The sequence below is a fragment of the Lycium barbarum genome, chromosome 5 (genome assembly GCF_019175385.1).
Source record: "Lycium barbarum isolate Lr01 chromosome 5, ASM1917538v2, whole genome shotgun sequence".
Lineage (NCBI taxonomy): Eukaryota > Viridiplantae > Streptophyta > Magnoliopsida > Solanales > Solanaceae > Lycium > Lycium barbarum.
Genome location: NC_083341.1, coordinates 131,023,966 through 131,046,711, shown reverse-complemented (window position 1 = coordinate 131,046,711; position 22,746 = coordinate 131,023,966). Strand labels below are relative to the sequence as shown.

At 33.3% G+C, this 22,746-nt stretch overlaps 1 pseudogene; it reads left to right on the top strand.

Moving 5' to 3' along the window:
• Positions 1 to 22,746, top strand: part of LOC132641584 (F-box protein CPR1-like) — a 72,948-nt pseudogene that overhangs the window by 15,376 nt on the left and 34,826 nt on the right.

Sequence of the window (22,746 nt, the reverse complement as noted above, 5' to 3'; positions counted from 1 at the left end):
AAACGATACTATAATCACAACTAGTCGCTATCCGGGCCTAAATCCTGAGATTTCACTTAATTTGCGGTAAAATTTAGTGGATGGAAGTTGGGGAACATTCCAGAGGAGTTGGGATGGTTGGAGGGGGTGTTTGGAGTGAAAATGAGGGGTTAAACCCCCTTTTATAGCGTTTTGGAATCAGTTTGCACTGACTCAATTTTTGCTCTCCTCGTTCGCGCACTGTAGCTGCACGTTCGCGCACTGTAGTTGCGCGTTCGCGCACTGTAGCAGCATGCGACACTGCGCGTTCGGGCAGGGCAGTCCCCTGCTCTGCCCGCCTAAATTATAACGTCCATAACTCTCTACTCCGATATCCGATCAATGATCAGTTTGTTGCGTTGGAAACTAGACCTCCTGAACTTCAATTTAGGCTTTTGGTTTGCTTCAAAACTCCTCATCTACTAAAAGATATTCTTCCTCCAAGTTGGGCCAAAATTGCCTCTCATATTTTCTCCAAAGTCCAACAAACTTAATTTCCTTGATTCACTTGCTCTCCAATCCTTCCATAGCTTATTATATGAATTTAAACTCTCATAATCATAAGATAGGCGCATGTAATCTCATATATCCTTGGAGGTAACTCCAATGTCCATAATTAAAACATCTAATACTTATAAATCTCAACGTGCAGAATTGCGGGGTGTAACATTCTCCCCCCTTTAAAAGCATTCGTCCTCGAATGTTGAAGTAGAGTTCGTTCTGAGGTAGACGTCAATATTCTTACCTGCATTTACCGTATTTACTTTACTTACTTGCAGTCTTACTGGCTCATTTAAAACTGAACTCATTCGAATTACGTAGTTCATCCTTTTCTTATTATCTGTCTGTCTACTAACTCTTCATACTTTGTCGTTCTCGTTGTCTCTTCAACCTCCGTCGTTTACATTCTTATATGCTCTTTTGTCCAGTCCTTACCACATACTTTTATCTAATTTTGATCCCATCTTCTTTTATTCAGAAATTCTTATTCTCTTCGATCTCCACATATCTTTCTTACGTTTCACAGATATCCCAGGTCTTTGTCTTCTTGGAGTTTACCTATTCTTATTCTTCCTCCCTTAAATATAACCTCAAGACTGGTCATATTTTAGCATCCTTTGCTTTCTATAGCAGTCGAATTAATCTTTGCAGTACTTTATCTTGCAACTAGTTTAACACCGAAATTTCTCGCTTAATTCTGTTATACCCCGTTTCAATCAGGGTCAAAATGATTTACAACATTTCGGTAATTCCGAGGTTAATTAAAGTTAAGGAGTCGCCACCTAATTATTGTGGTAAATTAGGACACCTAAAGTTAAAGTTATTATCTAAAGTTAACTCCGTTTATGGTCTACTTAACTTAAAGATTTTAGGTAAGGGTTCAATTAATCTAAAGGGAAGGTATTAAGCATACTTTAAGATCCATTAACAATGATTAACCGGCCGGACTTAGAGTTAATTTAAAAGGTAGGTAACTAAGTTAATTTTGAAAAAAAAAAGAATTAATTTGTATTCCTTAGATTGATTAAAGTAACAAACACTTCAACAAAATGACTCATGATTAAGAGTTAAAAAAGTTTTTTTTAAAAAAAGCTTCAGATTAGTTAAGACTAAAAAATGGGCTAAAGCCAAGACGTCATTTTTAGATAAAAAATAGGTCTACTAATCATTCTGGTTGTTTTTAAAGAAAATGTTATCCTCGAGTTTGAAGTCAAAGTTGGTAGAGTGAAACTGCTGATTTTCTAAAGTAAACAAATTACTAAAAGCCAAAAACCATTTGGCTTAATTCATTTAAAACATATGACGTTTTGAGTAGAAAAAGCAATTAAGACTTAGAGGAGAAATCACATTCTTGACTAAAGGCAACACATAACTGATCAAATAACTGTTAATTAAAAGAAAGACTCTACATGATTAAGCAAAGTAAAGCTATTAGCAACTAACTCCCAAACACAAATAAAATTGCAATCACACCAGCAAATAAGCAACATTAGGGAATAAAATGAGACGAATCAAAGCCCTATTTGGCTCCTGCAGAAGGACAACGTGTTTTAGCGATTCGCTGTTTGGCTCGCCACTCTCTTCGGTTTCAGTTTGACTATGTTTCAAGGGAGCAAGAGACACAAACGAAGATGTAGATGCAGGTTCCTGATTTGGCGACATTAGGGGGTCTTGTATTAAGACTCCTTGCGATATCGGCGTCATTGAGTCTCAAGCGAAACTTTTCGGCTCCGGTATTCATGCAAACAAAGAAAACGAAGGGAAGGAGGTTAAAGTTGGAATCTATTCCTTTAACATTATATATTCAAAAATAAATGAAGCAAAATTAACAATCATTTAATTCTCAACACTCTGCGTATTCAAAGAGGCATTGTGATCTTTACATATATTACTAAAGAACTGTTTTCCACCGCTAGCATTTGGTAATGGTAAAATATCATTTGATGTTGATATAAATGTACAAGATATTTAGTAGAATCATAAGAATCTCTAGTCTATGATTTTGTTTAAAACCACAAAGACTTAAGAGCCCCTTTTTTTACAAAACACTTGAAAGTAGGAATGTGAATCGCCATTTAATCAAGGAAAGTAAACTAATCACCTATGGACAAAACAAATTCTAAGTCAGGATTTTTGAATACATACATATACATCTTCACATGATTAGTAATACTTAAAGACGTCATTACTAGTACAATACCTATACTTAAAACTCTGATTAGGGACATAGCTGCTATTATATTCAACCACTATTAAAGTGCACTGTTAAAACTATAGAGGTTCAAAAACAGTGACTAATCACGTGTTTGAGTCACAAAATGAATCTAACTACAACAGGACCCCAACACATGATTTTAAAAGCGAAAACAGAATTTTAAAGAAGAGAAAGAGTAGGATCGGATTTACCTCTTGCGGGTGCGGTGAACTAGGATGTTGGGGCCTCGAATCTAACTCTCCTTCTCAAAAACGAATTCGAATCTCGAGTAGTATGAACAGAGGTAGATATGTGAAAATAATGTTGAAAGCCTTTGAGTATGATAGCAGTTCCAACAGTGATAAGATAGTATTCTCGGATGTTCAAGGTGTTAAAAAAAAACGTTGTTTTGGCTGAGGAGTTAGAGTGATATTTAAAGGCAAACATTAGTTTTTTCGGATTTGAAATTTTGAACACACCAAAGAGGGTCACAGGTGTAGCTTTGGTTTTGAAAGATCCGTTTGAAAAGAGAGTCAAATCTCTGAAAATGTAGATTTTCAAAAGTTCTTTGGCATCTATTGTTGACCAGATCGATGAGAGAGAGGGGCGTCCACAAATGCTAAAGGGTTAGAGACAAAATCTTCACGAAAATAGTGTAACCAAACTCTGCAAATTGATGAGGAGAGATGAAACTTTATCCAAGAAGTGAAAGGTGTAGGGGTGGCTGCTTAGAATGAAGGGTGTGGCTGAAGCTTATTTGGAACTAGTTAATAAACCCGTGCTTCGCGCGGTCATAAGTAAATATCAATGAATTAAGTGACTATTTTATAAATTAGTCCATATAAAGATAGAAGAAATATGACAAATAGTAAAATAATTTCCATCTATAAAAGCATGTTTAAATTCTAAGCAAATCAAATCTCTTTCTGAGTAAAACTTGAAAGTATTGTTGCATAGTAATATATAACACTTGATCGATTATAAATTGTTAATTATAGTAAATCACAGCAAAATAGACAATTCTATAGTTCTTCCTCAATTACCAAAACTTTTCCAAAATAACTAAAAACAATAGCAATAAAATAAAGGAAAGAACAAATTCCTTATTTTTTTTTTGTTAAAATGAAATAGGAGAGGAAACTACTGACTCCTAATCAGAAAATTGAATAGCATATAAATCAATATTTCAATCACAATCGGAGTACTTTTGATAATATTATAAATACTTAAAATGAACATAAAAGATTCAAGGATATTTATGTAGTTTAGCCTTGAATAGTTACGTAACCTATGGGCTTCCTCCCTCTTTCCAAAAATCAGAAACTTTACTCCCTCTTGTGCCTACAAATCCACTCTAATTTTCTTCTTAGAATTCGCTGCAAATTTTTGAAAGTTTGTTTTTGGCTATTTCAGTATTCCATCACTGATAGTTTAATTAAATTAAATATATAAAAAAATCCTTCAAAACACACAAGGAGAAAAAAAGGGAATTAAGTATGGAGATGCAAAGAGCCCAAAAAGGAGAAGAAGAAAGTCATAAAATTCATTCTGGTACATGCCTGTGCAATATATACTTCTCTGAAATCCTTCTTGACTCTCAAATATTATACAAGTCCCTGAATAGAGGGGAAAAAAAAAGGTAGTAGGAAACATGAGTTTCTAAGAAGAAAACGTTTTAAAAAAGACTATCACATCTCTGAGTTGTTTGTTTTTTCTTTTGAATTCATTTTTTGCTACTTATTTTTCTTAGTCATTTTTCCATAACACTCTCGGATGCCCAAGGGGACTGGTTATCTTTCTCTTCTTTATACGATATACCTTGAAAGGTTAAAAAAAAAAAAAAAAAGATTCCCAGAATAATAAACAATATTGGCCTTAAAGTTGGAATCATTGGTTGGTTCAAAAGGGTTTCCTTGTGTTGTCTATTACGGTTAAGTAACGGTTATGGAGTAATTAATACTCCCTCTATTTCAATTTGTGTGAACCTATTTCCTTTTTAGTCCGTGCCAAAATGAATGACCTCTTTCCTAATTTGGAAACAAATTCACTTTATGAATGATTTACAGCCACACAAATTTTTAAGGCTTATTTTGAACCACAAGTTTCAAAAGTCTTCCCTCTTTCTTAAATGTCGTGTCCAGTCAAATGAGTTCATATAAATTGAAACGGAGGGAGTATGAATTAATTTGTTGATCACAAAGCAATATGACTTCTGGACTTCTCAAAATAAAATGTAAGGAAAATCAAGAGAAAAAAGACAAACCTGTATTACAATTGCATTCTCTAACTGTGATTAATGAAAGTGATGACAAATAAAATGTCGAGTTGAGAAAGATAATAGATGAACTTAGGAATAAATACAAACTCAAGACAAAAGTGAGTTTTGAGTGGATCTTAGACTTCTCTTTCCGACATAACGCAACACTGTTTCTGAAACTTTTTTCTCAGACTTTTACCTTTTTCCCTCTATTTATTTATATTTTAAAGAAGGAAAATAATTTGAAGCAACCTTTCAAAAAGGTGTGTCGTTCTAATTTATTAGTAAAAATATCCTGTGAATGTGAATAATAAGATTTATTATATTTCATGAATCAGATGTATAAAAGAATTAAACAACAAAACAAATCTTAGAAAAAGCAAAAATTAAATGAAAATATATAATGTGAAACATGGAGTACAATAGTAAAGAATTAGATGTATAGAAAAATAAACAGTCAACGAAATCTTAGAAAAAGCATTACATACCTATTCATACTATAATGATAGAGCTTTAAACTTACCCTGTAGAGAGGAGTGTCAAAAGAATGTTGTTGGTCTTCTCTCCCACCTTTTATTGAAAGACAAGAGGATCAGGGAGCGGCGCAACATAATTTGCAGCCATTATTTTGTAGCTTTTCCAAACCCGTCTATTAGAGGAGTAACGTTTTAGGAGAGGTAATAAACAAAACTGTATTCATTTCCAAGTGCAGGTGACTGTTGGGATTGTAATGGAGAGTAACGTCTGCTAGTTTAATATTAATTGATTCATTTCCTTAATAGTGTCGTTTCGGTTTCCAATTTTTTAAAATAGCAAAGAGTAACTACTAAAGAGAGAATTAGGCTGAAAATCCAAAAAAAAAAAAAAAAAAAAAAAACCAAGAAAAAAAAAATACTAATTCTGAGTTTTTAGAGCGCCACGTCATCGGGCTATGTCCTACTTATATATATATATATCTTTTCCTTTTATATGTTCGAATGTTAAATTATAAATTGAAATAGTATCCATAAAGTTTAACCATCTTCGTCTATTGCTACTTTTATCATTAATTTTTTGATAGAATTTGACTATAGCTTCATAGTCTGTTCTTACCAATATTTCTGGTTTATTTAGTATATATAGTCTAAAACTATTTAAGTCATATATTACAGCTAAAATTTCGGCGTCTATACTACTCATATTTCCTTTTTCTCTATACTTACCACTTTGATAAGCACATATTTGTTCACGTGACGATGGGGCCCAGAGAGCACCCGGCTGAACTCAAAAGATTCTTCAGCATTTTGAAATCCGGAGTTAAAGTCCGCCAGACGCCTATAAATAACAGCATTTGTGGAGAAGCAAAGACATCACCAACAAGAGCACCTCTCTCTAGAAAACTTCCATATTCCCTTTCTCTTTCATCAAATGCTCCAATCCCTTGCCCAGTCAAAAACCTGTGTACTATAAACTCCTATTGTAAATTAGTATTAAGTTTTTAATAACTACCCCCTTTGGTGAAGTAGTTTTTTGGGTTTCCCTGAAAGGGAAACCTCTCTCCTTCTTCAAACCATGTAAGTTTATTTATTATGTTTTCTATACTAATCTCCCTATTATGTAAATTATTTTGTGATTATTATGTTTAAGTAATTACTTCCTTATCATCATGAATTTGTTATTCTTAGTATATGGTTATTCCCTTAACTTCTTAATAACCTCGATGGATTAACCTGTAAATTCCTAGGTTTTAAAGAGGCCGTTTTAATGTCCAAATGATAAAGGACGATGTTGGCCGTGGTTACCGGGGTGTGGTTAAAGAAGACTGTTATTAAGAATAAAGGTTAAGAGAAAGAGATGAATAGTATAACAAGATTACCGAGTAGGATTGTTAAAAATTTATTTGAAAACAACATTAATTTCCTGCTTTGTCCTTTGAACTTTTCTTATTGAAATATTGAAAAATTTACTACCCATACCAAAAGAACTTATTGAAAAATTCACTACCCCTTTAATATTGGTATCAGAGCAAGAAGATTTTTGGACCTAAACCTATATATTAAACTTATATTTTAGACAACATTTTATAAACCATTTTCTGCTAGACTTAAAAGACTAACTACTATACCTGTTTAAAGACAAGATTATATGAGACAATATAGTTTTACTCAATATATAAGTTATAATTATCGTATGATATATTTAATTTCACCCAAAGAAGACTTGCAAATCTTAGACAAACAAGAAAGTTTTTAACTGACTACAGTAGATACATAGACATAGTTCATCGCCGAAACTTACATAATAATATAACAATACTAAGTTTAAGAAATAATCTTAATTGGGAATTATTTTTCATCAACGACGAGATAGTTAGAGCTGAAGATCGTATTAGACATCTAGAGCAAAAAGTAAGATTTATCCCCTTAGGGTAATGAAAGATAATTATTTAGAGGTAAAACAAGAGCTAGAAAAACTATATCAGGAATATATCAGACTAAGTAATACTAAAGAAAACCAGTTAAGACTACAAGAATTAATAGATATAATATCAGGATTAGAATATAAGTTACTAGGATATATAAAATCTAGAAAAACCTTAAAGAATCAAAAGCGATTTAGACCATATTAATTGTATGAGAACACTACCCTTTGTTAGACAAATAGCTATTAATCATTGGTATTTATATAGAGATATAGAGAAAAGACGAGAATATAGACAAGTAGAAAAAGCCTTAAGTGCATATTTAGAGATAATAAATTCAGAAACATTATCATCACTAATAAACAATAGACTCTTACAAAGTCAGATTAACGAAGAGACAATCTCTGCTATAACGTGGGAATTACACGATATAAGAGAAGATATAGAAAGACTTACAACTAGTATAGAGCACCAGAAGAAAGTTTGTAAAATAAAAATTCTGATAGGGTAATAAATAAGCCTAGAAAAATAGATACATTAAAAAATCTAGAATACTTAGACTTAAGAATATACCCAGAAAAGAAATATATAGCATTAAAAGACCATAGTATTATAAAGTGCAATTTCAGTAACGGAGAACATATACTACATAGTGAAGACAAATAGTTGAATACATTAGTTGATTTAGACATAAATTTTAGTGAAAAAATACAAGAAAATAATAAAGATATCACTAGAATATTAGAGGTGGTAGAAGCATCCCAGACTAAGCAAAAGAAAGCTTTCGAAAAATTAGAACAAAATCTTGATTACTTAAAAACACAAGAATTAGAATTAGAAAAGAAAGTTCAGACTCTAGTTAACAAATTTAATTTTAAATTTTGTATTACTATTATTAGTCATTTTTCCTAGAAATCCTACGCATATTAATAAATTATTACCGTTACACATCTCTTCATATCCCTTGGTCTGTATTCCTATTTTTATGTGCTTTCCAAATTCTGCTAAATTCATTATAAAGTCTGGGCTAATATAAAAGATTCCTCCATTATTTGTCATGTTCTGTTAGTCCTATTATTGATTTTTTCATGTTTGACCATCTATCATCATAAATCACTATTAGAACTTTAGTTCCTAAGTTCTTTCTAGTTAATCCTTTTAATCCTACTACTATTAATCCCATATGCATTAAACTTCTTCCAGTATTTTTTATTTGTCTTACAGCCGCTGGGTCTATTAAACTTATTGTAGTAACTTTAGTTCCTATGGCTGATAATTGTTCTTCTCTATAATGTCTATATAATTGTGTTGTACTTGAGAACTTTCCTATATTGTATAAAGTTTTCGGATTTAATAGTTTTAATTGGTTTTGTTGAAAAATTTGTATATCTCTATCTACGTCTATTATCTCACTTAGTTGTTGATTGTCTTCTTCTGGTCTTCTCCTATTTAGAATTCTTGATAAAAGATTATTACCTATTCTATTGTCTGAAAAACTTGCTCTGGGTCTCTCTTGTCCTTGCCTTTCTGGTCCTCCTTCGTTTCTTGGTCTAGCTGAAAGAAAGTCCATTTTTGTGGTTTCCTAATTACTTTAACTTTTTCTTTCTGAGGTGTTATTTCAACCTTCTTCAATTGTTCTATTAATTCTTCAACTTCTTTATTTTTAGGGATCTCTTTATTTTTCTCCTTTTGTAGTTCACTCAACAACCGAACGCGCTCACTTATTAATTCTAACCTTGGTACTATTATTTCTATTTTATTTATTATTTCTAATATTAATGAAATTATAGTAATATTTTGTTGTAGTGTTATTTGATCCGATTTGGCGTTAGGTATATAATCTTTATAGTCTACTGGTAAAGGTATAGACTTTTCTATTAATTTTGAGGCTTCTTCTTGAACTAATGTTGGTCTACTCATAAAAGAGTGATTTCTTTTAGTTCTGCTACTGTCTTTTTTAATTCTTTAATGTCACTAGTTAAAACTTCTACATGTTGCGTTATTTTAAAGACTATTTGGGTTGTTTTTAGTTCTCACGAATCTTGTTATACTGTTCATCTCTTTCTCTTAACCTTTGTTCTTAATAACAGTCTTCTTTAACCACACCCCGGTAACCACGGCCAACATCGTCCTTTATCATTTGGACATTAAAACAACCTCTTTAAAACCTAGGAATTTACAGGTTAATCCATCGAGGTTATTAAGAAGTTAAGAGAATAACCATATACTAAGAATAACAAATTCATGATGATAAGGAAGTAATTACTTAAACATAATAATCACAAAATAATTTACATAATAGGGAGATTAGTACAGAAAACATAATAAATAAACTTACATGGTTTGAAGAAGGAGAGAGGTTTCCCTTTCGGGGAAACCCAAAAACTACTTCACCAAAGGGGGTAGTTATTAAAAACTTAATACTAATTTACAATAGGAGTTTATATTACACAGGACTTTGACTGGGCAAGGGATTGGAGCATTTGATGAAAGAGAAGGGGAATATGGAAGTTTTCTAGAGAGAGGTGCTCTTGTTGGTGATGTCTTTGCTTCTCCACAAATGCTGCTATTTATAGGCGTCTGGCGGACTTTAACTCTGGATTTCAAAATGCTAAAGAATCTTTTGAGTTCAGTCGGGTGCTCTCTGGGCCCCATCGTCACGTGAACTTTTTCAAAAGAAAACTTCATTCACTTGTCTGTTAGCTGATCTGTCCATTTACTGTGGCTGCTTTATTAAATTTACTTTTAATAAAGCTCTCTTTTTCTGCAATTGTCTTCTAGCCGTTGCTTTTGTTCAATGAATCTTTTAGCCTTTTGTCTTATCATAACTATTTCCTCCACTACTTCTGTCTGATTATTTCCTTTACACACACATATACATACATACATACATACATACATACATACATATATAATTTTTTTTATGTGTCTAAATTGTGTAGTGCAATAGAATCAAAACTCATTCCCGAATCGTCGTCGTTTGGGTCTTGTGAATCTTGAAATGCACTATTCTGGAAATTTACCGTATCTCCTTCTTCTGAACTATGGACTGGAGACATCCTTGGACTTGGAGATAATTCTGGACTAGGGTTCTTGATTATATGCTTGTCTTGTTCTGCTTTTGTTTAGAAAAATCTATCAAAAGTCTCTTTAACTATACTTTCAATGTTGTCATTTTTTCTTTCTTTTATGCAAGTATGCTTTTCTTGGTAGAAGTAGCTCCTTGCGTCAGTGTTTTTGGTAGTCTTCGTCTTGTCTGGAGAGATGGACATCCCTCATCTTCACTTTTTGGCAAAGTGACAGCCATCAACGGATTTGATGAGTCTTTACCGGCTACCGTTTGAACCGGACTAGCTGTATCTTTATCCGATACAATGGATGTATTTGCATTCATTGGGGAATGCACACCCGTCTCATCCATTTTTGTCTGAGATGGAGAACTCTGGGATTGCACTAATTCGAACTTGACTACTTGTAGTCTTTGTTCCAACAGTCTTGCTTGTTCCAAGAGTTTCATTTTTTCTTGGATGAGTGTCTCTTTCTGCTGGTTTAGTCTTCTGACGATCTCAGTCATAGTAGAGTAGTGCTCGCAAAAAAATCACCTTGTCTGTGTCTTTTTGTATATTGTACTGAGGGGTTCTATCTGGATTTTGTCTGAGAGCTGGAGAAATATAATAGTTTGGTCCCAACACTCCTCTAGCATAGTCTAATGCCTCAGTGAAATCATTAAAGCCTTTAAAAAGAGGTCTTCTTATATCTTTGATAGAATCTAAAACTTCTATCCAGGTTTGAAAAATACCATTAGTTCTACCATGGATTACAACATAAAATTTAAATTTCTTATCTAGATTTTTGTCTGTAAAATACTGACACAGTGCATTTAGAGTGGCTACAAAATGACTAGCGTCTTTTTTGCTTTGCGATATCCATAAATTGTCTACTAAACATGTCGTTGTTTGTCTATTACATATTCTGGTAATACCTTAAAAGTTAAATTAGATGGCGGGAAAATACTAAATTATTGGTTCCAAAATGTATTCTTTCTATGGCGTTTTTGTCTAATGCAGATGTAGGTCTAAAATGAAGTTTACCTAGTACCTTTTGTCTGTAAGTGTCTTGGGTTGAGGCTATGCCTTTTTCCTTGTCTGCTGTCTGAGAACTTGATGGTCTCATGCTGTTCAAATAGAAAATCAGTTAGATGTGATTTTTAATCTACTTAATTGGTCTGCTAGATTATTATCTTTTCCTTTTATATGTTCGAATGTTAAATTATAAATTGAAATAGTATCCATAAAGTTTAACCATCTTCGTCTACTGCTACTTTTATCATTAATTTTTTGATAGAATTTGACTATAGCTTCACAGTCTGTTCTTACCAATATTTTTGGTTTATTTAGTATATATAGTCTAAAACTATTTAAGCCATATATTACAGCTAAAATTTCGGCGTCTATACTACTCATATTTCCTTTTTCTCTATACTTACCACTTTGATAAGCACATATCTTGTCTTCACTTTTATTACTGTATTTATTGGGTTTTGCTTTTAGTACTGCTCCCCATCCTTCAAAACTACCGTCTGTTTCTATAATTAAATAGTCTGTTTCTAGAGGCATGTTTAAATCGAGAATGTTTTTTATTTTTTCTTTAATTTTTTGTACTAATTTAATGTCTTGAGTATTAAAGTGTTTTTGACCATCAGATCCAGTCTTTGAATACAATGGTCCTGCTATTTTTCCTAAATCTTTTATAAAATTTCTAGCATAATTGACTATTCCTAAATTTTTTTGTAATTCCTTAACATTGTCTAACTTATCTGACATTTCTAAAGCTTTTTTGGCTATATGAGGTTGTAACTTTATTTTACCCTCTCCTAGTATTACTCCTAAAAAGTTTATATAATTTTTACATAATTCCATTTTTTTCTTACTAATTATTATTCCATTTTCTACAAATAGTCTAAATACCGTTTGTAAGTGTCCTAAGTGTTCTTTACTATCTCTACTAAATACTAGTATATCATCTACATAAACTAATACAAACCTTTTGTATTCTCCAAATATACTATCCATTTTTCTTTGAAAAATTGGTGGAGCTGTCTTTAATCCAAATGGGATTAATAGTAGTAGGATTAAAAGGATTAACTAGAAAGAACTTAGGAACTAAAGTTCTAATAGTGATTTATGATGATAGATGGTCAGACATGAAAAATCAATAATAGGACTAACAGAACATGACAAATAATGGAAGAATCTTTTATATTAGCCCAGACTTTATAATGAATTTAGCAGAATTTGGAAAGCACATAAAAATAGGAATACAGACCAAGGGATATGAAGAGATGTGTAACGGTAATAATTTATTAATATGCGTAGGATTTCTAGGAAAAATGACTAATAATAGTAATACAAAATTTAAAATTAAATTTGTTAACTAGAGTCTGAACTTTCTTTTCTAATTCTAATTCTTGTGTTTTTAAGTAATCAAGATTTTGTTCTAATTTTTCGAAAGCTTTCTTTTGCTTAGTTTGGGATGCTTCTACCACCTCTAATATTCTAGTGATATCTTTATTATTTTCTTGTATTTTTTCACTAAAATTTATGACTAAATCTACTAATGTATTCAACTGTTTGTCTTCACTATGTAGTATATGTTCTCCGTTACTGAAATTGCACTTTATAATACTATGGTCTTTTAATGCTCTATATTTCTTTTCTGGGTATATTCTTATGTCTAAGTATTCTAGATTTTTTAATGTATCTATTTTTCTAGGCTTATTTATTACCCTATCGGAATTTTTATTTTACAAACTTTCTTCTGGTGCTCTATACTAGTTGTAAGTCTTTCTATATCTTCTCTTATACCGTGTAATTCCCACATTATAGCAGAGATTGTCTCTTCGTTAATCTGACTTTATAAGAGTCTATTGTTTATTAGTGATGATAATGTTTCTGAATTTATTATCTCTAAATACACACTTAAGGCTTTTTCTACTTGTCTATATTCTCGTCTTTTCTCCATATCTCTATATAAATACCAATGATTAATAGCTATTTGTCTAACAAAGGGTAGTGTTCTCATACAATTAATATGGTCTAAATCGCTTTTGGTTCTTTAAGGTTTTTCTAGATTTTATATATCCTAGTAACTTATATTCTAATCCTGATATTATATCTATTAATTCTTGTAGTCTTAACTGGTTTTCTTTAGTATTACTTAGTCTGATATATTCCTGATATAATTTTACTAGCTCTTGTTTTACCTCTAAATAATTATCTTTCATTACCCTAAGGGGATGAATTTTACTTTTTGCTCTAGATGTCTAATACGATCTTCAGCTCTAACTATCTCGTCGTTGATGAAAAATAATTCCCAATTAAGATTATTTCTTAAATTTAGTATTGTTATATTATTATGTAAGTCTCGCGATGAACTATGTCTATGTATCTACTGTAGTCAGTTAAAAACTTTCTTGTTTGTCGAAGATTTGCAAGTCTTGTTTGGGTGAAATATATCATACGATAATTATAACTTATATATTGAGTAAAACTATGTTGTCTCATATAATCTTGTCTTTAAACAGGTATAGTAGTTAGTCTTTTAAGTCTAGCAGAAAATGATTTATAAAATGTTGTCTAAAATATAGGTTTAGGTTCAAAAATCTTCTTGCTCTGATACCAATATTAAAGGGGTAGTGAATTTTTCAATAAGTTCTTTTGGTATGGGTAGTAAATTTTTCAATATTTCAACAAGAAAAGTTCAAAGGACAAAGCAGGAAATTAATGTTGTTTTCAAATAAATTTTTTAACAATCCTACTCGGTACTTCCTCACTCCTATATTTCTTCTTATCATGTAGTTATAATTAATTTTCATTCTATCTCCCAAAATTTTCGTGTTTTTTTTTATGAACAGTAAAATATGTTATGGGCTGGGTTGATGACTTATGGGTTGGGTTGATGACTTATGGGTTACAACTAATTGGGCGGATCTGGGATAATTCGGACAGAATTTTGAGTTAGAATGTAAGCTATTATGGGTCTTGTAATGGTTGAAACTCCCTCTTCCTTATAAATTCCTCTAGGCTTCTAACTTAATAAACGGTAATACAATATATTATGTGATGGCAATTAGTAATTAATATGTAGAAAATAAAGTACTAATATTACAAACTTATCGTTAATGATTTAGCATATAAAGTATCGACTTATAGCTAATTTAATAAGTACGAAAATAAAGTGATGATGATCAATTATTTAAAAGAGGTGTAAAAGAAAAAAAATGTAATTATAAGTTAGTAATTCTAAAAATGGTGACAATGATAAAAAAAGGTAATTATTATAATAGTAGAGAATAGTAGCAAAAATAAGGTAATTATTAATTTAGAAGCTGAGAAAGTGAATTGGAAGAAAGGATGGTCAAAATTGGGTGTCAACAAATTCCTCTTTCCTTTAATTGGACTTCTCATGCCCGGCTAGCTAACAGAGATATAGCCGTATCAAGAATATATTGAATCTCTTCTTTAATGGTTCCTTTCCTTCAATTTACTCTTAAAGTTCCTGATCCTTAGTTCAGCTAATCAATTAGGGTGAATTCAGACGTTTGCCGAAAAATACCCAAGGTTCCTTGTCATGCAGTGACTTCAAATCGTTTCATTCTTTCCTGTGTCTGTAGCCTTCATTTATCCCTTTCCAATAAGAGCCATTATGTTGCTTTTTTCCACGAGGTTCCACTGTCACAAGCTAGTCCTAATCGATAACCTTTGATCGTTTCCTTAGGGTTCTCTCTTTTACTTTTGGACATCCGCCCGATTCTTATCTAATAAGTCTCTCCTCTAGTCAGACGCACTTATTGGTCGTTTCGGCTTATCGGTCAAGCGGATCGCTCAATTCCTCTGTTTATATCCTTGGACCCTTTTCTTGCGATCTTATCTCCAACTACTTCCATGACTTCCCCTTCTGTTGACTTAGCCCAACCTATTTCATAGCTCTTTATTCCTCTGCTAGTGGACAACTTTCTTATTCGACTGTAGCACTTCTCCTTGCTTGCTTCTCTGGTGCTATTTCAGATTTTCCTTCTTAGTACTAATCGACCTTATATATATATCATCTCCTTTTTAATTTTGGTCGGATTCCTAATTCCTTACAATGCCATCATAGCTCCACCTGTGGTAGCGTCCATATGATTTACAATAGCATTTTGTTGCTAATGTCTTATTATCCTCATTGATTATCTTACTTCAGATTGCTTACCCCACATGTCCAAAATACCATAGCCAAGAGATTTATATTCAAATGGGACTTCAATCAATCAATACAACGACCTCAGCACAACCCCTCCTAACAAGATTATACTTACAACATACTAATGATCATATCTCAAGCTAATCTACTACTCAAAATATCTTCAAAGTCATGTTTGAATTTCTCCTCCAATTTACTCTCCTCCATTCTTAATATAATGACGAAATAACTCATAAGCATGAAGCTAAGATAAAATCTTACTTAATCACGACTTCCTTCCAATACGAGTGTGCTTCCCTCCTCAAGTCCTTGGCTCTCTTATACCAGCTGCTAATTGAAACTTAACTTAGCTTCCATTCATCATTAAATGTCGTCCCCACACCATTTTACTAACTATTTCATCAGGACGATTATTTATATGGTTATGCGACATAATCTCTCACAATTGACATACCCAGCGACTTGTGACCTCACAATTTGGTATAACCGGTGATTCATGATTTCATGTCTTGCGAGGCATTTTCTAGTCTCAGGCAATACTATTGTTGTACTATCAATAGGCATGCTGTTTTCCTTTCTTTTGACGATCATTGAAATTCCTATAAATATTCCTCCTCTAAAACTCTCATCTCTTCCAGCTTCTACTTAGTATACTCCTAATTCAATTACTTGTTTGCGTCATCTTCAGCCCCTTTGGGTGTTAGCCCATCATTCTATATTAACATCCCATTAGTTTTTCTTTTTCTTGCGAGTACATACTTTCAGCGAATCCACAACTAATCTTGGTTATGACTATTCATTGTCTGCATTTACCTGGTCAGTTGCACATATTTGTAGCGAATCACATATTCTCGTAGACGTACTGGCCCTGGATGGCCTAATATTTCATCAAAAGGATCTTCATCGTTTCTTTACTGTTCTCCCAAAATCTCCCTTCTCATGCTACCGAGTGCAAATTTTATTCTCAAAATCTGCCCTAGTTGATAATATTCCTCCTTTTCGCTACATAAGCACTCGGTCTTTAGAAAAGCCTCCTTGCAAATTTTCCTCATTAAGAAGAGCACATTGCATATCAACTCGCGACTTCTAGCTCATTCATCTACCCTTATACAATTATTCCTTTCAAAGCATCTTTCACATTCTTCATTAGCTATTCAGCCTTGTATTGGTAACTCAATAATCTTGTGACAAGAGAACTTTTGGAAGAGAATTTTTCTGTACCATAGTTCTACATTTGTCTTATATTTGTGTGTCCTTATACTCGTACCTCTGTATAACTTCCTTGCCCATACACTTTATATGAATAAAAGGCCCTTATCGATATCTAGCTCTTTTAGCATGCACATCGTTCTCTTACCTCTTCTACCCTTTTGTGCTCATAAATTATTAGCTTATTTATACTCAAGGGTCATGCATAAATATATACTTATCCCTTCCACCTCTTACTTCAAGAAGAAGTTACAACGCCCATCTAATCATATTGACATCTCACTAATGAAACACTTTGAAAGGTTTAATCAACTTAAATTTCACCCCAATCTAACCAACAATAAAAGGAGTAGCATATAACAATGTAGAACTCGGGTCAATCAATGCATATACATCACGAGAGAATATTGACAATATACTTGTAACAACACCGGGGGAAGACTCAAGATCCTGTTGTCCAGCTAATGCACAAATACGGTTTTGAGCTACTGGCGCCCACGGACCTTGCCCCATCGGGCGTACGAACAATGAAGAACCAACCGCTGATCCTGTGGGCTGAGCCTTATCTCTGCTATTCTGTGGGCTGAGCCTTATCTCTGCCATTCCATAATGGGCAATCGCACATCATATGACCAACTCGACCACAGGCGTAACAAGCACCTGAACCTAAGCGGCACTGTCCAGAGTGTGGCCTACCACACTGAGCACACCGGGGTAAAGGTGGTCTCACCCAGCCTAAATCATCCCTATACTGGAAACCCAAAATTCTGGAGCTCTCGCTTGATCCAGAATAAATAGAACGAGCAAATCTCTTGCCCATAAATCAAGGAGGTGCACTGGCCACTGATTGGCCTGGATGTCTGGAATACTGCAGCCTTTGACTCCCCTGAACTCACTAGGAGCACTGGAAGATCTGGGGCTCTTACTGTTCCTTCTATCAGAATCACGCTTGCCCCTATGTGGCTGCTGCTATTCCTCTAAATTCTTAGCATGGGTCTGAATACGAGCAATATCTATCCCGTCCTGGAGCGAGGCTGTCAAGCACTCCTTAATCAAATGTGGCCCCAACCCACACACGAATCGGTGTACACGATCTCCCATATCAGCTACCATGACTGGGGCATACCTAGCCAAAGAATTAAAGCGAAGACTATACCCTCGGGCACTCATACTACCCTGTTGGAGATTCAAAAACTTGTCGGCTGGGGCCTGTCGAACCTCCGGTGGCAAGTAATGTCGGAGGAAAGCTTCCTCAAACTCCTTCCATACTGGGGGAGGTGCATTCGCCCCTCTCAAAAACATCCAAGTGTTATACCAGTAAACGGCTACGTCCCACAATCTATAGGAAGCTAGTTCCACTGATTCAGTATCAGAAGCAAGCATTGTTGACACCCAATTTTGTCCCACCTTTCCTCCGAAATATCTATTTACGCTTCTAGTATTTTTGGCAACTTAAAAAAAATAATTAGTTATACTACAATTATTAGCCTTTATTAATACCGGTGTTTCATTATCCTATTGTAGTCACTGCTGTTATTATTTTTACTTTATTACCGTTACTACTACCACTACTATTATTATTATTATCATTATTACTATTATCATTGTTATTATTATTTTTATTATTATTATTATTATTATTATTATTATTATTTGTCATTTTTATCATTACCAGTATTATCTTAATTTGCATTATAATCATTTCAGCGTTTTTACCACCTTATGGATATGCGTCGCATTTATTTTGCGCAGTTAAACAATAGTGTTTATTTACTGATATTATCGCACGACTATTATGACGTCATATAATTTTATCTGTATTTTATATTAGATAATATTTGGGGCACCCGTTAATATATAATTAATTAAATAGGTCTTTTATTTAAATTTAGAAGCCCAATTTATTTCTTTCATTCAGCCCATATTTTTAATTAATCAACCCAAATATGTTTTCGGACCAGTCCATTGGCACCCAAATAATGAGCAACCCAAAATATTAATTCAGTCCATATTTAAGTCCTAAAACCATTTGGGCTAAAAGCCAATTCGTTGAAACCATCCCAATTCAATACCCAGCCTATCCATTTACCCGACCAGCCCAACGTTACGACCCGACCCGACCCAATTCTCGTTCAAACAAATGAAGCCTAGGGTTTCTATTCTTTTCCAGATCCGCCTCCCTCCCTTTCTCTCTCTTCCCCCGCTCCTCTCTCTCCTCACTCCCTCTCTCTTCGTCGACCAAAATGGCAAAATCGCAGTCGCCTTTCACTTCTATCAGACCGTGCATGGTCATTTTGGGGAAGGAAATTAATGGTTCATCCTTCCCCCATCCGGATTCAACCATTGAAAGGGGGTAAGGTTTTGTTTTCTTCTTCCTTCTCCTCTGCTTCAATCTGCATCCCTTAATGAGCTTTGTCTACTTGCGACTTCAAATCAGTTTTTATCAGTTCTCTTTTTTATTTTCGGGTACGAGAATTTTAATTATATTTGTCCACTTCTTTCTATTTCTGACCAAGGATTTGAAATACGAACGTTGATTTGGGGTGGAGCGTTTTGACCTAAAGATCCCGCCCAAATCTTTGAACTCCAAAAAACCCTAATCTAAGCCCTATAAATATTGGCTTCTTAACCAGTTGAAAACGGGAGTCTTTTGGGGAGCCGCCTGGAAAATCCCTGAAATTAAAGTACTGGAGCCGCAAAATTCCCCTACAAAAACATAAGTTTTAGCCACCTAAAATCCCCTAAAATATTAGTCCTTTTAGCAGTCATAATATCGAGTGAAAAATACCAAATCAACTTTTGTTTTCGTTTGCCTTGGTGCTGCTTCGAATCCGAGCATCGTAAACTTGGATTTGATAGTGTTCGAGTGAATCGGAGACCCCGTACCCATTTCGCTGCACCCGAAGAAGGTAAATTTCCTTCCTATAAGTTATTTTAGTATTTGTTTGAGCGTTTGAAACTGTTTATGCGATTTGTTTGCTTAGTTGTATTTCAGTTTTGTTTGTAGTTATTCTAGTTGTATTAAGCATGTTTAGTCCTGTTTAGTTTAGTTTTTGTGATTGCTTTAGCTTCATATGCAAGTTTAGATTAACCTTGCGCTTTAAGTTTACCTTTGTTTGCTTGTATGTCATTAGATTAATCATATGTTAGTTTAGATTAGGTGACCTGTTAATCGTGTGCATTAGCCTTTTTTTTTTTTCTATGGTTAGTTAGTCTGAATCTCGTCTGATTAGGATCTAATAAAGACCATTATCATGCCTATTCTATTTGCTTCTATGAACTATTTGGAAAAATGATGTTAAGTCCTTGATTGTTCTCTAAAACCTGGGTTTGTTGGTTCACTGTTATGACAGTTAATGAGTTTTATGTTCAGTTATGATCTAGAAGTCTACTAATTATGCTAATGTGGTTAAACATTTGTTATGATTGATCATCCTATTAATTGTTTATGTCAAATCTGGATTAATGGGTGTTGGATTTGATCAATCTAGTTGAATATACGTTAGATAATGCATAAACTTTCCTACTTGGCACCATGATTAATGTACTCAACTCTTTGTCTGTTTTCTTTTAACTAGTGCGTAAATTGATTTTGAATGTCTGAGCCATGTCCGTATCTGTTCAAGTTAAGTTTAAAATCATTTGTGACCTATGTGTTTGATATACTAGAATGGTTTTTCTCTGTGATGTGTTGCTTGGGCCGAGTATTATTCTCGAATTATGTTACTGGTGGTAAAATGGAACCCCTATGCCTACTGGATTTGAAATTATATCCATTGAAACTGAAAATGACATTTACTTGACTTAATCAGACCATTCACATGCTCCCTTAAGGAAATCTATTTCAAATATGAGGCCTATGCCAATTGGTTTGTTGTAGATAGTATCACAAATCTCAGAATGTGTTCTAAAGGGATTAAAAGGATTTTGAATTTAACTTCAGTAGCTGCAAACTTGTACCAATGCTCTATTGAATCTCGTAATACTGTTTGAAGTTCCTTTGTTGAGAAAATTGCTAGTTGTGGACTATGTGATCATTTCTATTTAAATTTGAACCAGATTAGGCTCACTTAAGAAGATTGTGGAATTAGAAGGGTATATGTCTTCGTAGGATGTTTGTTTGGACTTGTAAGAATGTTGAGATTGCTATGCCCAGTTAACACGTTAAAAAGAAAATGCCAAAGGCCTGTTTGCATGATCAAATTATATGCCTGCTGTCTGTTTGGTTTACCATTAAGCTCCAAATGCTCGTCTGTTAGCTAGGACACTGCACATTTGATTTCTTTATGACATATAGGAGGATATACCTAGATATACAAAGTATACCCAATTCCATATACATCCAAGGGTATAGAAGTTGATATATTTAGTATACATGGGGTACATCACTTGTATAAATTTATTAGTCTAAACATGGTGTTGGGTCTGTTAATATTTTGGCCGGTGTCTCCCCTTTTAGCTGCCGGGCTTCTGCTATATGCTCAGTGTGAATTATTGGGCCTGTTTTGAATATCGCCTGGTTTGGATCTTTATTTCCTCACTGTTGTCAAATTTTGGGCCTTCCCTTCCTCTTCCTGTGTTGGGCCTTTATGTGTACAATAGACTTAATTCACAGTCCTGCCCATTTTGCCTATTCTTGTACAGTCATTTGTTTGGGCCGTGAGTTGCTTGTCTTAGCCGAATTCAATTTAATTTTCTCATTGTCATGAGACAGTATTTGAAGTTTCTCTCTTTGAGTTATGAATCTTGCATTATTAATTATCTAGACCCATACTAATCCTTTTTCTTTCGTTTTTATGCATGACCATCGCATACGAGTCCGAGGGACTCGTCTTCTTCCGCATTCGGTGTTGGGCCAAAGCCCAACATGACCTCTTCTCGTATCCAGCCCCCTGTCCGCAGCGAAATAGAAAGACATAAAACTTTCTGGGCCAAAGCCCAATAGCAGCAGTGATCGCAACAGTCTTAAAATGGGTTGAGTCCATTCCCGATTGCAGCAGTCTTTTAAAATGGGCTGAGCCCATTTAAATTATATCTACTCCTTTATTTTATTTTGTGCATTTAATTTGTATTATGCGACTAACTTTTTATTTTGTTTTATTTTCTTAATTTAGATGAACTTTAGCAAATTTAGTGGGTTAGCTTTAGTATAATGGGTAGTAAATTTAAGAGAGAAACTCACAATTAATTCCATAAGTTTCATTTTCTTCTTTTTATATTAAATTTATTTATAGTATCTATAATATTTAATTTTAGAATAATTAATTTTCAATAGCGTAAATTCATATTTTTGAGTTAAAGGAATCATATTTTATTCTTATTATCATAGAAATTTTAAAAACGCGAATTAATCATACTTATGCCAGCAAGTAACGAAAGGCAGTAGATTCAATTACTAAAGAAAGAACCTATTTTCAAATGCATTAATTCTTTGGCCAAATAACCATGAGAATTAGCAACTGCACACTGCAAAATTTTTATCTTCTGCAGTAGTACTTCAAAAAATACTGCCAAACAAAAACAAGTCCTACTTATATATTTTATGCAAATATTATTTTAAATAGCATTATTATGTAAAGCCTCGGCAACATTTATAAGTTTTATTTTAAAGGACATTTGAAGTTTCCTTTTATGCAAATTATCATATTTTCTACAACTCTCATTCTAAATAGCATTTTATTTAAAGCCTTAGCAACATTTGTAAGTTTTATTTTAAAATAGCATTTGAAATCTCCTTTTATTGCCAATTATTATATTTTTACAAGTCTTGTTTTAAATAGCTTTTTTTAAAGCCTTAGCAACATTTATAAGTATTATTTTAAATAGCATTATTTTCCTTAAAAACTTTAGCAATATTTGCAAGCCATTTTCTTAAAATTTAAATGCTATATTTGCATCTTTAGTCCTAATTAATTAACCTAAGTT